The 18219-nt window shown below is 42.5% G+C and overlaps 1 protein-coding gene across 5 annotated transcripts in view; it reads right to left on the reverse strand.

Annotated features, from left to right (window-relative positions):
• ARVCF (ARVCF delta catenin family member) overlaps positions 1–18219 on the reverse strand; it is a 293995-nt gene that overhangs the window by 96785 nt on the left and 178991 nt on the right. The gene's annotated exons all lie outside the window — the stretch shown is intronic.

The raw sequence follows: 18219 nt of genomic DNA on the forward strand, positions 1-18219 counted from the left end.
ATGAATGTATTTCAGAAGTTTCACAGCAAGCGGCCAATAAAGAACCTGCTTACATACAGAGAAGTAAGACTTTTCCCCAGCGTTATGAATCCTCAACTACATAAAATAAAGCGACAGACTGTTCATTTCATTATAAGCCCTGAAGGTATGAGGCTACAGGCCTCAAAACCAAAGCAGGGCTTCTGTTTGTACATCTTGTCAAACAGGCACACAAAAAACATCCTTTATTAAGGAATACATATATACACACAGACACAAATGTACACGCACAGACACACTTTTTTTCTATTAAAAAAAAAAAAGGAAAGGAATGACACAGAGCCCTAAATTGCAAAGTGAACACACTTTCCCTAAAGAAAACACTGTGGGCAAATTCAGCATACCTTTTCACATCACAGGAAAACAAAATGATTGGGACAAAACTGTTGCCATGCAGGTGCTGAGTCTAATTACATAAAGGTTTAAATATTCTCTACCTGCGAGCAGCTTCATCACCAGGGAAGTACATTTTATTTTGTAACATTTTACTTAGAAAAATTGCATTTCATCCCAACGATGAACTCTGGATTGCCCCTTTTGCTGTGCCATGTTTTGTGCAAGCCCTGAAGGACAGTATCCTTCCCAGTGACCCTATGCTGCTGAGCAGGAGCAGGGTACCGAGGTCTCATTAAGCTCCACAGTGAAAAGCATCATCTAATCCTTACGTGAGCTATACTTTCCTTTGAAACAAGCGGAGATGCCCCTGTTCAGTTGCCTTTACTTACAGCTGTATTCTGACATTCTGGAACTTGGACTTCAGTAAGGAAGCCGCTTTTGTAAGCGCCAATATTAACCAAGACCATGACAATAAGTTTCAGGCAATCATCTCAGTCAAAATGCAACATGGACAGTCTTCAAAGATAACACATGCTGGACCAACAGAGGTGATATAAGCAGGCACTACTTCCATTTCTATTGAAACCACAGAATAACTCAGGCTACAGAATCAATCAATGAGAATAAGGCTTCTGAAATCCTAAAGAAAATCACTCCTTCCAGTCTGCAGTACTTAATCATTATGGCCAATAACTTATGATACACACTGAATCCCTTATGGTAGGGTTCAGATGCCAGATTGTGTCTTCTGCCCACAGCTTCAGAAGGGAAACTCGCTCCTGGGACAAATATATTAATCCCTTCACATTTTTCTTGAAGATACTGTATTCTAACTGCAACTCCCTTTTCCCCACCCCACAGTAAAGCTTTCCTCTAAACACAAGAATTTACACAATATCGCAATACAGTAAAGACTCAGAACTTCTGTTCACCTTCATGCAACCCCAGCCTTGCCTACAGTAAAGAAACCAGTTACAAGTAGAGATTTTTTCCATGACACCTTGTCCCTGTAAACCTCTTCGTCATCTCCAAGGCATCGAATGCCAAAACTGCTTCAAGGTGGGACCTTCTCACTCCTCTCACACATGTATGTACATACATACATCTCCATTCATCATCCTCGTTTCTAGCTGCATCTTGAGGTGACTGCATGAATTTACACCTCTTCGTTCCCCTCTAGATTCAGAGGCAAAATCTGCTTTGTGATAATAAACCTGAGGAGATGGAAGGTGGAAAGAAATATTTTGCTCTTTGAGCTTTTGCAAAACTTTTTCTTTATGAAAAAAATAAAGTCTCCCTTTGTATTCAGGCTGCCTGTGGGAAATGAAACCTTTAAAGCTGGGCACTTAAACGAGCAAATTGCAAACTAGAGCATATTGACTTTAAATGAGCACTGTACTAGTTTTTATCCTCTGGCTGCTTCTGAAATGAAGATTCAAGGAAGATATGGTACAGATCTGCATTCCTACAAGAGAAAACTATTGTTAGCAAGAGACTGTCCTAAGCATCAGAAAGAATAAAAGCTTGCAAAGTTCAAGGTAGATATCCCAACACAGACGACTAACCAGACTGCATCTTATTGTGTCTTCCTTCTTATTATGTGAGCTACTGAGGAATGCAGTGAGCAAAGAGCACAGCATATCATCCAGCTTACTCCCTGAATTAGCTTAAGGAGGTGGTTCTTTGATCTCCAAAACCAGTACTTTCTCCACATCGCTAACCTGGAGCTGTCACGAGCTAACATTAATGTAGAAAAGATGCTTAGATTTTGTTATCTGTTTTTAGTTTCCATCATTAAGGATTATAGGTCATCAGAAATTGCAGAAACTGGGACACCTTACTCCTTTCAACCACCTTCCTCTGTGCTCAGCTTCTAAGTCAGTATTTAGGACGCTTTTTTGCTAAATACATCTCAGATTCCAAACATTTGGCAGGTAAGTCTAATTATTCAAAGTAAAACACAAGTTGCTAGATAGAGCTAGAACATGACACCCCTAATGAATAATCCTACCAGTAGTTCCCTGCCTGCTAGAGGTAGATAATTCCAGTTTAGAACAACACACACTCATTCGTTTACCTTGCTGGGGGCTTTCAAAGCAAAAGCAACCAGACAATTCCTCTTTTCCTATCACACTGGCCAAGACCCTTTGGTCCTTCCCCTACTGTCGAGCAAGAAGGTATTTCCCAGCACAAGAGGGATCTGCCATGCCACAGCGATCACTGTCATCAGCTGTGCATCTGGGAAGATCAAATCCAAAGGGAGCTTCTTTCCAGTCCTCTTCAATGGGAGACCATAGGATCCTTGACAGCTCCTGCAGGTTGGCTCCCTCCTCCTCCAGGGACCCTGCCTTTGAAACACTCGAGGCACAAACTACAGAAATCGTGTCACAGCAGCTCCCCGAGGGACATGGTGCTGAGGGGGATCCTTTGGATGGCTGGGCAGGAGCCTCGCTGGCTGGGGCCCACTTCCACAGCACCCAAGCGAGGCAAGCAGGACAGACCTGAGATGGGAGCCAGGTCCAATCAAGAGGCAATACCACGGTGATGAGGGAGGCTCAATGTCAACCCGGGAAGCAAATCTGCAGGTCTGGGCTAGGATTAGGTCCATGACAGCCAGGCAGGTCCACAGTGATAAGGCAGGTCTGAGGTCAGGCTGGGAAGTCGGTCTGCAGGTCAGGGTCTGGATCGATGGGGTCCATGGCCAGGCACAGGCATGGCTGCAGCTCACAGCTGGAGACCAGTACTCCTCCAGCATAGACCAAGCATGGACTGAGGGCTCAGGGCTGAGCTTAAATAGAGCTCTCAGGTCTCTGGGTAGAACCCCTCAGGGGCCTGAGTGATCCCACAGCCCCTGTAAAACGGCAGCAGGAGTTCTCTTGCAATAAACACACACATATCAAGGTGATATTCCCCCACAAAATTGCTGAGCATTACTCATGAGGTGCCTTTCAAATAATCATCTTTGTCTCCTTCCGACAAGATTACAAAAACACCACCAAGTTATGAGAACAGATTCCAATCCAGTTACTGCATAGCGTGTCAGTAGTCATGGCTTTTCTCCCTGCTTTTTTGAGTACCAAATTAATCCTACCCTGTTGATCTGTGCTTGCATCTCTAGCATGCTTTAAAAAAGCCAAGCTATTTAAAAAGCAAAACAATAATCAATTTATCCCCAGCCTGTAAAAGTTAAGTGCAGATGAAACAGCTAAAGACCTTGTAAAATAAGCAAGAATCATAAAATAACAGTAATTCTTGTTTTGTTAAAAAACAGAGAGATTTACCATTTAGGGCACATATCTCCTAGGGCTTATTTTGCATTAGAATACTATAGCTTCTATAATCATCACCATTTCAATTCCTAGAGTTATATTTCCACCCAAACAGCTATTTTATATTTTTTTTAATAAAAGAATAACCTCCCCCAGGAGGATCAGACATCCTACTGTAAAACAGTAAACAAAGTTCCTTATTCTCTGCCTATGAAACAATTTAAAACAGTCTGGAAATAATACAAAATTGCAGGAGATTATTACTTCCACTAAAACAGTCCCTCTTCAAAAACACTGAAAACATGTACATGAAATCATCATTCTCCCAGAGATACCCTTTGTTCAGTAGACTGCAATGCAGGCTATTCAGGCTACCGCTTACTCCAGGCTACTATCAAGATACCAAATTTGAAGGTTTTTGCAAAGCACAAAGGCTGGATTCTACACCAGTGGACATACTTGTCCTCAGTCAACCCCAGCACAGACAAAGTTCAATATCAACTCCTGTGAAACACATTACAAGTCTGGGCATAATTAATAGCATCGGACAACAATGCTAATTGAATTAAATGTGGATTCTTTCTCCTCCTACTACTCTTTGTTTAAATTACTTATTAAGGCTTCAATCACTGCGAAGCATGAGATTATTCCTAAGTGCAAAGCAGGCAAACATCGGTTTTGCCAGAGTCAAGCCTCGCTGACATTCTGTCCTGCTGGTCTCCTTCCAACTTAGGTCTGCACTTCCAGCTCAGTCGTGTCCTCAAGCTTGTATTTGCTGAAGGCACGTGGAGGATAAAGGAAGACGAGAAAGGCAAGTCTGCAGGAACACATCAATCCAACAAGTCTATCTCGAGATCTGCATCAGGTTGGTATCCCAATGGGACATCAGAGGAAGAAAATCACCGGCAGAGTTTGTTGAACTTCGTGTATTTGTGGCAGATCTTTCTCCAATAAAAGATCCAGCTCCCCAGCAGTTGAAGGCTCTCAGATCTGGTTACCATCATATTCTCCCACCTTGTCAGAGCTCCCTTTCTTTCACCACAGCCTGAAGATCCCTGCTGTGTTCTCTGCCCTGGATTTGCCCAGAGAGCGTTTTCTGTATCTCAGTAGTGCAACAGCTGGAATCCAAGCTAACCGGCACATGCACATCACCCAGCCTGTATCATCTAAAAGGCAGCTGTAGAGAAGACTGTCTTACTCTTTTTAGATCTCCTCAGGAAGAGAGAAACAGGTAAGCCCTCACGTACAGCAGTGCTTGCACTACTGCGGGGCAGGGCACCTTCTGGAAGAACATGGAGGCCTCATGTTCAAGGACTGCCACATGCTGCACTCCTCCAGTTCAAAAAACACAGCAAGGTCCAGGTCTTCAGCACCAAGCACAGGTGCTCAGTCACACCTATCCAAACTCTTCAGAATCGGGGGAAACACTGCTGCAACGATGACACATCATTCAGGCAAAACAGCTCTGGGACAACGAAAAGCACACGGACTAGCCCGTACTGAAACCTAGGCAGTGTATGACACCGGAAAGAGATAGACAATGATTTTACGATGGGAATATATAAATATCTACTTTGCTGCAGATAAACCACTTTGTAAGCCTACTTCTCTGGTTCAGTGTCACGTGAAACAAAATGTGGTTTTTATATATATAAATATATATGTATGTATATATACAATGGATGCAGCTCACTTCAGCGTGAACCCAAACACATTAACCTACGACAAGCTCCAAGCTCTCTGTTAGAGCTCTCGCGCCAGCTCTACCCTAAGGCTGGTCAGCTCAGAACATAAGGAAAATGTTAGCCCTAAATGAAAGCAGGCTGTCCTGGCATGGGCTACCAGAATGAACTCAGCCACACACCACAATGCACTAACTGTTTCCTGAACACTTACACACTTCCTTTATCCTTTAGAAACACACACGACAAGCGACTAACAAATAACGCCAAGAGCTTTTAAAGCACCAAGGTTAAAAAGGAACATTTCAGCAACCAAAAAAAACCCCTCAACTACAGAAGTTTTGAAAAGCCACAAAGAGCAGCTTTTTTTGCAAGCAGGCCTGGTAATTCACCATCTGAAGGCATCACACCTTTCAGGGAAAGCAAGAGGCGGAGGTGAAGGAGAAGGAATCAAAACCCAGACAAGGCCCGCAGTAGTAATATTCATCCCTCAAGGACTGCGAGACACACTGGGGTTCTGTTCAGCCACGCGGTAACTGCCCATCAACAGGGAAATCTACAGTGCTTGCCCAACGGTCAACAAAGAGGGCTTTTATGCTATTTTAAACAATCTGAAGTGTCTCAGTTAATGGAAGACCGGGCAATTGGCCCTCAACTATTTCTAATTGACTGGAATGATGGATGAAGCTAAAGGGAAAGCTGACCCACTGAACTTTTCCATACAAAGCTAGAAAACTGAAGGAGATTGTAAACAGTTTATAAGAACGAGAAGTGGGAGAGGCAGAATCCTAGAGGCTTTGCTCCTCTCAACCTGCTGTTAAATTGTTTCAGACGAAGGAAAACAAAGAGCTTCAACTCAGAGCAACAAACAACAAAAAAAAATACAGGGGAAGGCCTAAACAAATAGCGTATTTTTCCCATGCTCTCCTCCCCTTTCTCCAGTAGCTACTTAGCTCTGCCATGCAAGCTGGTCCTTTGAATCCGAAAGGGCAATTTGTCACTTTGACAAGTAAGACGTCTCTCAGGGCTCTGTACTGCCTTGCCCTGCTTTTCAGATTGACTGGGTGTTAACCAAAGATGTCAAGACATTACATCTCAGTCAACTTCAACAGATGTGATAATATATACTTAAAACTTAGGCGTTAATCAGTCCCACTACACTAAAGGTAATGCTCAGCAAATCACGCATGCCCATTGATTTTCAGAACAAAACAATCACTAGGAGCTTTTGTACTGCAAAAGGGCAATACTGCTGCGATGTGGTAGAGCTGTCTGCTGACCTAGAGAGCTCCTAGGAGGGAAGAGTGAGGACACACATCTTCCAGGTAGTGAAATGGATGCATAATAAGTTCAAATTCACAGCACCTATCTTCAGGTGCAGCTTAGCGAGGTATCTAAATGCACAATAACTTAATTCTTCCTCTTTAGTCAAAAAGAAGAATAGGAGCTTCAGCGAACAGTTCAGATCTGGCAGACTGAATCACCCCCCTGGACACATCCAGCTCTTGCCACCAACTTGCCATGAAATGACACCAAGCACTTCAAGAAAGCATTAAAGCTGGGGGACGAATCCAGGCCCCAGAGCCCCGATGTAAGACGTCTACAGTAGAACCCAGAACTGGAGGAGGGTATCACAATTCATCATTCAGTCCCTTAGTCACAAGCCTGTTTTCTCCCCCAGTGGTTCAGCAAGATCAAGTAGTAACATAGAAGCATAAGCTGTTATTTTTAATACGAAAATTATAAAGGCAAAAAAAGAAAAAGAACGCCTGGCACACACAGTGTTAGGGCTAGCCCTACTTCTCTTAGCTGTCAACAGCATGGCGAGTGTTTATCTGGAAAGTTTGCCCACTAGGAAACCATGCTAAATGAGCAGGAAATGACTGTTTCTCACCAAGATTTGTACAGAGTTCACTGTGATTTGCCAAACTACCTCCCAAAGACAAACACAATGCAAATCTGCATGCCTAATCTTTGACCAAACCCAGAACAGATCCGACTTGCTTCCTCTCTGGAGTCTTTCAGATGAACTAACCAAGGCTAAATTAGGGAGATTTTTAGTGGGATGAGGTTACATCATGGATTACAATTTTCCAGCAAGTTTTTTCCTTCATCTCCACCTGCTGCCTCTACAATGCTGGCATTAAGGGTGGTGTGGAATGACTCATTTGTACATTCCTTTCTGCAAGACAGGCATTCAGCTTTCCTTTCTTCTTGGCCCCACAGAGTTTGGGTCATAAATTAAACTGATGCATGTATTGCTAAATATCAAGTCCACAAACTTACATGCACATAGGAGTCAGAAGTACAAGCTACGTCCTTCATCTAAAACAAAAAAAACAACCGTCAGTTTGGCAGAGTACAGCAGCAAGTTTCTTTATGCAGTCCGTGTGTCCCAGACTCTACCCCAGCCACTTAAACACATCACTACTGCGTTAAACCAAAACCTGCCAGACCCAGCCTGTCAGTTCTAGGCTAACACATGCACGCCTACTTGCACTGCTACGAAACTACCTTAGAGAATTGCTTTTTAACTTCAAGGCAGATGTAAACCATCTCTGCATTCTTTGCATTATGACCAAGACTGGAACATTATTTGAGTGTCCTAGCAGCCGTATCAGATCAGTGTAAAATTTAACTAATCCCCTCACCCACCCATAATCTTGCCTGTAGAGCTGAACTACGCAACAAAAACGCTTTTTACAGCAAAACACACCGCCACAACACAAAAAGCAAAAAAAAAAGCTTTTATAATCTTGAAGGAGACAGAACAAACAGATCACTGATGAATTTTTAAGCCTGCATTCCAAGAAAGCCATTTCTTAAATAAATTATTTCTCATTCTAGGGAATACAAAGTGATTGACAATAAATCTAATCATCCGTCTCACACGGAATGTGCTTGCCAATGTCTCCCACTATTAAGCACCAAAGCAGGTTTGCTTGGCACCAAGACAGCAGGACTGCTTCAGTCCAAACAGCTCCCCAAGAGACTACCCATGTTAAATCACATTCTACTTCTTCCCTCCGCACCTCGCCCCCTTCCCTCCCAGCCCCACACCAAAAGCCACCACCTAAACACAACATAGCAGGGAACGTGCAAACGGCCTCTAACAGGGGCCCGGCTCTCGATGTGGTGTAACCCCAGAGAGCAAAAACGTGACAGCAGGAAAGAAACTGTGCGGGAGGTCTCTGGATGACTACAAGTCCCTTTGAACACCAAAAGACACAAACAAGCCAACAAAGCCAGAGGCCACTCCATCTGCTGTAAATCTTCCAAATGGAAGCGATTCCAGCAGAAAGACAGTTTTCCCAAGCGCGATGCAGTTACTATGCTATTTCAACTACCCAAGAGAACTCACCAATGGCTTTTTTTTCCAGTAGTCCGTTTACTTCACGCATTCTCTGTTTATTTTATAAGACTGAGCTTACAACCCCTGCTTGGACCTGGACAGTCCTCACACAGACTGGAAAGACAGCAGGTAGACTTGCTAAGCCAGCGTTAAACTAGCAATAAACAGTAGAAAGAGAAGAAAAGAAAAAGATGAAAGAGAGCACTTGGATATTAGGGAAAATGCTGAGTAAGAACATTTCATCATCTCTATTTGGCATCTGCACAGTCACTACTGGGACAACCTGTTCAGCTCTCGTATCCACAGCTGTGGAAGGATGTGGATACACTGCAGTGGGCTCTGCTAGCAGAAGAGCCGAAGAGAAGGATCAGAAAGGTCTCTCATCCAGCCCTAAGGTCCAAGCTATTCACTTCAAAGAGAAGGTCAAGGGGCGATTTGATTACAGTTCAAGTGCCTAAAGGTGTAATGGAAAGGTGATAGAGAACCCTTCAGCCTCACATATAAAGGTTTAACAGTCCCAGTGTCAGGAAGCTGAGGGCTGACAAGACACACACACATTCTGTTTTAATTTTTAAACAGCAAGTGTGAGCGGTGCAAGTAAGAAAAACTTACATGCTAAAATTTTGCTAACCACTTAACAGGTTGGACCTATTTATTTTTAGGAAACATGTTCCTATTTAATCAGAAACCTGATAATGGAAAGGTGCTCATGTGCATGCACACAACTACTCCTATTTGACTGTTACACCGCTCTGAAGATTTTTCAGTCTAAGAACAAATTCTTTAAAGCTTGTGACAGACTCTCCCCAGCTCACCCCCAGCAAATTATACTTAAATGCAATAAAGAGATTTTTGTCAGCCAGGGAAGGGGCTAATGAAGGTTCCCTGTTCAGCAACGGTTTTGGCTTACGGAGTTCCCTCTCCTCCCACCACCAAGTGATGGTGAAGCCCCTTCTCAGCTGGGCCAGCAGTACTTCAAGTAAGGCCAAGTTGCAAACCAGAGCATTGTGTCAACTCAACTGAGAAACCACCATCACCAAGGAATGACTGTCTGTCCCATCCCCCAACCTTTGCTATCTACAGCACAGCTCCCAAAACCTGTTGTGCCAGCAAAACTGAGATGGCTGCATAATAGTAGGAACCAGGGACTGAAGGAAGGGGGGAAAAAAAGAAGAGATGAGGACCATTTATCCAGGTACTGTCACCTAGAAAATTCATGGGAAACCACTGGGTCCTTTCAGTGTATAATAAGAATGCTAAATATTGACCGTCAGGCCATTTAGCAAGGACTGCTATTACTGCATGATGAGCATGAATCTCAGAAAGGAAAAGTAATTTAAGCTAAGGTGGAAGTCACTTGCCCAGAGGTAAATATCTTTACTAGTAAAGTAAAACAGCTCTCAATTTCTTTGTTAAACGTGTTTGGCTTTTTTCATTTTACATCAGCTCTGGCTAAGTGTTCCACACACTTGCAGGAAATATGTGTCTTTCTGTGACCACTCCTATTGGCACTGTGTATACAGTCAGCACTTCTGGATTAAAGCATTTGAATTGTAAAATCCAATCACATCTGCCAACCACCCAATTATTTACATAGTATCTTTTTTATTAGTATTTCTGATGTGCTTTTGTTTGGCACTTCACAATGGAATTCAAATATGATAAGGATTAAGACAAGACGCAGCCCTAGAGCCAGCAATTTAAGTCACTTTCAAACAGGTTCTCAGAGGGCTTTTCAGAGAGCCATTTCTCAATTAAACACACACAGATAACAAGAGATCATATAGGATGAAATTAAGGATTTACTATTAACGAGCATCAGTCAGAAAACTAGATTCATGCTCTGAATACTGTACTTCCCTACAGCTGGCAAGACAAGCTGCAAGACTGCCGTTTCAACCCGGGGATGGGACAGCTGTGTTTCACTCCCACTCCTTGTTGTGGTTTTGTGCCAGGAAAGGGAATCTTTAATTTTTCCAGAGGAGCCCTGCCAAGCTGAGGCTGCAAATAGGATATCGTGTGTTAGTAAACTTCTAGCCAGCTTGCTCACACCCTGGCCAGAACTCTCCAAAGTGCCTAATTCCCTACATCCACACTGGCAGCAGCGACTACCTCGTTTTCATGCAAACCAGCCTCCTGTGCGAGACTCCCTTTGGCATTCAGGATTGTGCAGGATATGCCATTTTCATCTGTTCTGGCAGAATATGTGGCACCCAGGCACCCAGCCTTGCCTTCCCTCCTTTATATAGAAGGAACTACTTCCATAAGACCCACCTCCACTACTAAAATTTTGGCAGAAATTGGTTCTTACAGTGAAATGCCTGTAAGTAAAGCATTAGCAGTCCTTGTATCGTCTACACACACAGCTGTCTTTCTCAGAGTTCAAATGAAGTTGTTTTATTTTTCTTCCAACTATTCACAAAGAATCAAAGAATAAACAGCCAGTCATCCCACCCACCTTTTTTTAAACAGTTGGACAGACTCAATCCGTACAAATCTAGCAGCAGCAAGCCCACCACCAGCGATGAACACCCTGCCATAAACACTGCTCCTGCCTCCAGGACTCACCCCGAGCACAGCACTGGAAACGTCCTTAGAAATACACACTAGCAGGGTTCATTCTCCTTTGGTTTTCAGCTTTTGGGTCTATCCTGTTTCTAAGAGAAGGGTGCCTTTTAATCCCTTCCCAGAGTTCCCAGCAGCAGAAAAATATCTCCAAAAAGGGGCTGGTGAACCCATGAGTCAGGTTTGCTGATCTGGACTAACCCATCATTCATAATATTCTTAACAAATGAAGACGTCCTCCAGAACAGTCTAACAGAAATCCATAATATTCCACAGCTCGACTTGTTAAATCAGGGAGTGCAATAGTTATCAACAGATAAAACATAAGCACGGAACAGGGTAAGTTTGGCAGAAAGTTGCAAAAGCAATGCTGGGAGCCAGAAGCACCCCAGGAAAAGAGGAGAAAAGCATTACAAAATGCACGAGTCTACCCAGGGAGGGGCAAAACAAAACAATAAAGCATGGCAGGGAAAGGGGAGGGGAGAACAGGAAAAAATTAGAAGACAGAATCCATAAATGGGAAGAGTAAGTGTGAAAAAAAAGTGGTAAGAAAAGGTGAGGAGGGGAGAAGTATGAGAGAAATATTTCAGTCTTTAATTTCATCATGTTAACACTGCTTTAGTTCTCCATATAAATCTTTTGACGAATAGCAGCTCTCTCCACACACGGCAGTATATTAAGATTCTTTTTTAAGGCTTTCCAAACAACACAATGTCATTCTTTGGCTTTTTATGTGGTTTGCCTAGACTATGTTTTTGTTGCTAAGCTCTCATTAGATGCGTATCTTGTACTGGTACTTACTGACAGGGAAGAGGTTATAAAACACAAGAAACCTGAACGCAAGCCCAGTGTTCAATTTTACACAAGCGAACGCTCACAAGCAACAGTACAATGCCTTGCCTGTGACTTAGTGATACTGCTATGTACATTCAGGATGAACTGATTGTGCCTGAACTGTTCCATACTGGTGTGTGAGCAATTCATTTAGGAAAGGACAGAAAGGGTCTTTTTGAGACACCCCCGGAGCGCGCAACTCCAGATGTATCACGACCCATCTCCCACACCAAAAGCTCATGTGCCAGCCGCGGCATTTTCTGCCTCCCAGCAGGCTGGCTCACTGCATCCGAGACATGAGCTCAGGACCGGGGAGGAGTACTGCCCTGAGCACAAATACCAGGGAAGTGCAAGAACGCCACACAAAGACAGAGCCATATTAATAAATCTTGCTGACAAGGGATCACATCAGGAAGAGCAAATGTAACCATCTAGCTATCTGGGTGGAAGACACAGATATCCATCCTGAACAGCAAATTCTGTCAAACACCAATGAACACTTCACACACCACAGGCAGAAAACTACATTCTACACTTAATTCAATTATCCGTGTCACCAGTGACCAAACACATCAGTATTTACAGCTTCCCACCATTTATCAGTTCACACGTGCAGAAATTAAGTCAAGTTCTGAATAAGGAATCATCAGCAACTCTGATCACAGAAAAGCAGCCAGAAAAACATTTTTGCCAAGAAGTTTAAACTGAGCACAGCTCCATTTAGAAAATTAAATGAAACCTAAGAATAACTGTATCATTCACTTAACAAAAGCCACCCAACATATTATAACAGGCTCTTCCTATACATCTAAAATGTGTTTGGAAACCCAGAAAATATACCGGATAACGTGCTCTGTATACCCTCAGCAGTAGATGTTACAGCTACACTTAATCCTAGCTTTGTAAACCTTGTGGACATAATTCATTGTGCTTTTGGTTCCATAATATTTTTCAAAGCACTGCAGTTTGCTGGCTTATAAACATGCCCCGCCAGCTCACTGGGTAGAAAAATTTCTGCTGACTTCATGTATCATTTCAGTTGCACTCATCAGGGATTAATAATTTTCCCTGCTAAGGATACAGGCTGCAAGTACTAAGTAGAAAAGGTTATGCATGTGTCTGAAAAAGACTGGTGACATTTTGATAGGTGATATTTGACTATACCAATAAAGACATTAAATATAAATTGTGCTAATGAAAACCAGGGTCCTTCACTAAAAAATGAAAAGCACATAAACAACCCAGGAGTGACTGAATACTGCACAGCACTGCTTAGAGCACTGAATCATGTTCTGAAATAACCAAATTATTTCTTATTTATTTACTATTCACTATTTATAGGTGTATTCAGAGAGTTTTTCCTTGAGAAAGGGAAACAGGGCATGTGGCAGCTGTTCTATCATACTAATTTATACATGACCGCAGATATTCAAATATTAATAAAAGATGCTTTATTCTCAACTAATTAATTTAAAAAATCTCAAACTTTTTGACAAGCTGCTGAAGTAAGTCCTTCTCTAACCCAGAAACCTGCTGCTTTTTAGAACATGAGATATTTAAACTTGGAGCTCTCTACTTTCTCTGACCCATCGTGAGCAGCCGTGATTGCATCGAAGCGGCACAACTTCGGAAGGTACGCTGGGGAAGGCACAATACAAGGCTGCTACTGGGAAATATACCTCTTCATATAGGATTTGTGTCCAGCCCTGCTGCCTCCGTTCATTCTGCCAGTCATTCACAATATAGGAAAACAGTCAGATTCACAATTAATTTTATCTGCAAGAGAAGGTCAAGTTGTCCCATACTAATGATCCCCAAAGAAAAGCTGACAGCAAAAGCCATATAAACACATACAGCGAACGAGCACTGAAGAGGCACTTCACTATGTCTTCCGTGAAGTTCAAATAGGATATTTAAATTTCAGATCTTTTGGAAATTTTACTGCTTTTTAAAAGACATAATTGATAAAATAGCTTTGTATCATAAATGCATTTTATACCCATAACTTCTCCAAGAGGAAGCAAGATCATCAGATAAGCCTTTGTATTCTTTGTAGACTTTCATGAAGAAATTTCTCCTCTTTTTCACAGTTGCCCACATACCACAAGAAATAAGACTATTTTTTAATGGAAAGTATTTCACATAATGAGAAGAACCCAAGAAACCATAAAGGGAGACTAACTTAAGCATTTCTGGTTCAATTCTCTACCAGTAAGGTCACATCTCGGCACACTGCCAATTCTGAAGCACTGCCATGTTGTGCAATGAAGGTGCTTTTCCATCATAGGGTATTTGCATTCCAATAATAGCTTTCTATCTTTATACTCAGCAGGAAGTAAGCAAATATCAATACAAATCCACATAATTAGTCTAATGGAATTTTACACAGTTAAAACAAAACTTCAGAACAAATCACTGAGCGAATTGCTTCAAGAACGTTACTTTCACACCTGCAGCAACACCACAGCAGAAGAAATCATCAGTGAAATCCATTGCTTATAGCATTAAGCAGCATTTTGCAGCTTCAGCAGTCAAGCAAGTTCAAATGGTCAGTAGCAAATAGCTTTTGTAAACCATTTATATCTTGTTACCACTAAAAAAGTTTCACAAGAGAACTAACTCGTCGTCAGGACCAGGTGGAGAGATTTTAAAATCTTCGCTGCCAATTACCATACTACAACACAAGCGTTAGTTTACTATTCTCTCTCTTGGAGCTATATAATTTTGATGACAGACCAATGGACTTTTTTCTAAAAGAAGATAAATTAAATGGAGGCTTGTAATTCAGCTGAATTGCCCCGCGGTGTCTATTAACTATTCAGTCTACAAGGCTCCAGTCAGTGCAGCACCACATACAGATGCAAACAAAGCTGTTTCATATTAAGAGGAAGGCACTGACAATACACTACCCATTCAGGCAGCAGCTCTTTTTTGCAAGTGTACGTATATGCTTCAATATATAAAATAGCTATATTCAGAGCTGATAATTCCACATGCACACCACCGATGGAAGTGTGCTTCTCAAAACAAAGAGCCCACAGACTGCCGGGAGCTGGCAGACTCAGCTAAGCAGTCCACAGGGCAACGGTGAAAACCGGCATGTGTTGACATCGGTTATATGTGAGAACGCTGGTGGCTGAGAGACAGCTTAAGCATTAAGTGCAGTCTGCTTTTCTAAAAGCCTGGCAGCAGTAGTCCAGAGGAGGCAGTCCCCAGCCTATCAAGGGAAATAACAAGTGACAATTCAGGAAAGCATGTTCAGTATCCATTCATGCATGCATGCAATCTTGGGCCAAACAGCGGATGTGCTAAAAGGTTTTCCCCAGAGGAAAAGTATTTATTAATTAGTATCTGCTGAATTAACTGGTTCCCCATATGCTCTGCTGTGCTTCTAGGACTGCACACGTATCAGTATTACTGAAAGGTGTCAGGTGTGGTGACCAACCAGAAAGTTCATCAGGACACTTCAGTCGATCCAAAAAACTAATTTATGTTTTTCTTTTCACAAATTCAAAGTGTGTCCAGTTACGTAGAAGCCATGGAAAATGCATTTAAAATCTCCAACCCATAATCACTTAAAAAAAAAAAGCCAACGCATGCTCTTACTTCAGACACAAGTGTGGCACGCAGCAGAAAAACAGAAGGAAGATGCTGATCTGAGGCCATCGGCTCATCTACTGGCCCATTACCTGCAGTAACCCTGGTGTTCCTTTCACACACTTGCCGTTACACTCCCTACACCAACCTATTCCTAGCAGCTAGTGCCACTACTACCAAACTCATCTTTACATCCACTATATCCTTTCCTCCTACTCCCTTTCACCAGGGGAGGAGAGGTATTTTTGGATTCTGACTACATCTGGCACAACTCTGTACAATGACATCATTTTTCCAATGTTATCAATCTCATTGAGAGACTTTATTTATCACACATTAGTGTCAGCTGGCAGGGTCCACAACTCTGGTCATCCCTGGTATAGCAGCCATCCTTCACCAGCCTGTCCGTGTAGGCTCAGGCTGTAGCAGCAGAGGAGAGCGAGCAGTCCTACAACCTCTTGTAAACATGCGCTAGCACAGGTTGTGCATTCTCATCCATGAGGACAAATTACTCACCAAGACGTTCCTCCTCCACAGCAATGCCACCTCTCCCAAACGCCCTGGATGCGCCTACACAGCGCACAGGCCAGCAAAACCCTGTCAGATTAAGGGAGGACGAGTGCCCGTTACGGCAGGCTCTGCAGCAGATTCAAAGGCCTTTGACATTTATTTAGTCCAGGACTCCAATTTCAGCATTCCCTCACGTACGCAGTACCCACTTAGTTCGATTCAGAAACTTGAACACCAACAACTGTAATTACCACACCCAGTGGTCAACTCAACTGCAGCAACAGCATCCGTGACGCGGACGAAGTTAGCTGCTCCAGCCCCCTTTCAGAAACATTCTAAAGTCAGCATCTATAGTAGAAAAGCACTGTCCCAGTTAAATTAAAATACTGCGTGCCAAAATTTTACTGCTGTACCACCAGTACAACGGCACGCTGTCTACTGCAAGCTGAACAGGATATTTGACCAGATATTTGACCATTGTTTAGACAGAAACTGCTCTTGCAACATCAGAAAGGTCTTGGGTGCAGCCGTCATACCATACTTAAGACTTCAAGACAATGAAGCTGGAAACAGCCTAGCTGTAGAACTTCCACAAGACAATTCTGCTGCAGAAAATGATTAAAGCACGTCACAAAAGAAACATTTATCAATATACACAGGTGTGATTGTAATGTGTTCAAAACTAGCTTCCTACAGAGGAAGATGCCACCAGGTCATGCTGGTAAGAAACAGAAGGGGCTGTAGAGGGGCTTAAAAATCACATTCCTAAATCAGAGGCCTTGCTAATAATAATTTCTTTACAAGTACATAATAACTAGAACAAAAATTAAAACTACCTTCAGAGAATAACATTTGCTGTGAAACAGGCTGCACATGAGAGTCAGCAGGATCTATGCTACCTGTCTGGCAAACATATTTTCATTTTATACTGGGCATATGACAAGCAAGACTTCTGAAGTGATCCGTATAAAACATTAGCGCACAATGCAGTGGTTAGGAATGCAGCAAATGGAAAAGGTGGGAAGACTCCTCCTGTCTGGGAGAGCTGTTTCTGAAAGATTTGCAACGTGCCACATGGAACTAGGTACAGCACTTCATCTTTCTGAGAGATGGCAAATCTCTCTTAAGGCTATGAACCGCTCCTCTTTAATTCAGAATATCTGCCCCATCCAATGATTAAATCCTTTGACATTTCATTTAGGAGGAAGCATTTCTCTTCCAGATGCTAGTAAAAAGCATATGACAACAAAAATGATGAATGTTCAGTTTCCAGCCACTCTGATACAGCATAAGCCTACACAAAGGATTTGAAGAAGCGGTAACCACAGTACCCACAACATCACGTCAATATAACCTCAGTAACTCCCTTGCGTACAGACTGAGCTGTTCCTAGAGGCACCTATTTGCTCTTCAAGGATTCAAGCTTGAGGGGATCTTTTCCATGCACTTCACTTTGTTTTGGTTCACTAACCCACATGCAGATATGGAAGACTTCATAACACATTTGCTGTCCACCTGGAAGACATGAATGATTAATTTCCAAGCAAATCAAATATAGACAACTCTTGGGCTTTCCTCTGTTTTTTCATTGCTTTCTTTGAAGAAAAAGAACAGAAACGTCATGCAAAAGCCAGCTAGAAATATTAAAAAATTGCAGTATTTTTCAGTCTCAGCACAATAGCTGGGGTGTCAAAGGTTTTAATCAAAAACCATGGATTAGGAGAAGTTCTCAAGTACATGAAGTGCATGCCAGATCAAATCTTGTCTTCTGTCATACGAAGTAACCACTATACAGTGGATTAATTTGCAAACATTATTTTAACTGGATTTTATATACATCAGACTAGGTGAAAAGATATGAAGATGTGATTTGTACTGCCAGCTTCACTCCTAGGAGCACAGACACCGAGGAGCGAGTGAGGACTTTTATGAGGTCCACGCTGAAGGAGGCTCTGCATGCAGAGACCATTCAGCTGGTGGTGAAAGATTGCATTCACCATGACTCCCCGCCCAGTCCTTTGAAAGATGTCATATT

The sequence above is a fragment of the Calonectris borealis genome, chromosome 18, assembly GCF_964195595.1.
Source record: "Calonectris borealis chromosome 18, bCalBor7.hap1.2, whole genome shotgun sequence".
NCBI lineage: Eukaryota > Metazoa > Chordata > Aves > Procellariiformes > Procellariidae > Calonectris > Calonectris borealis.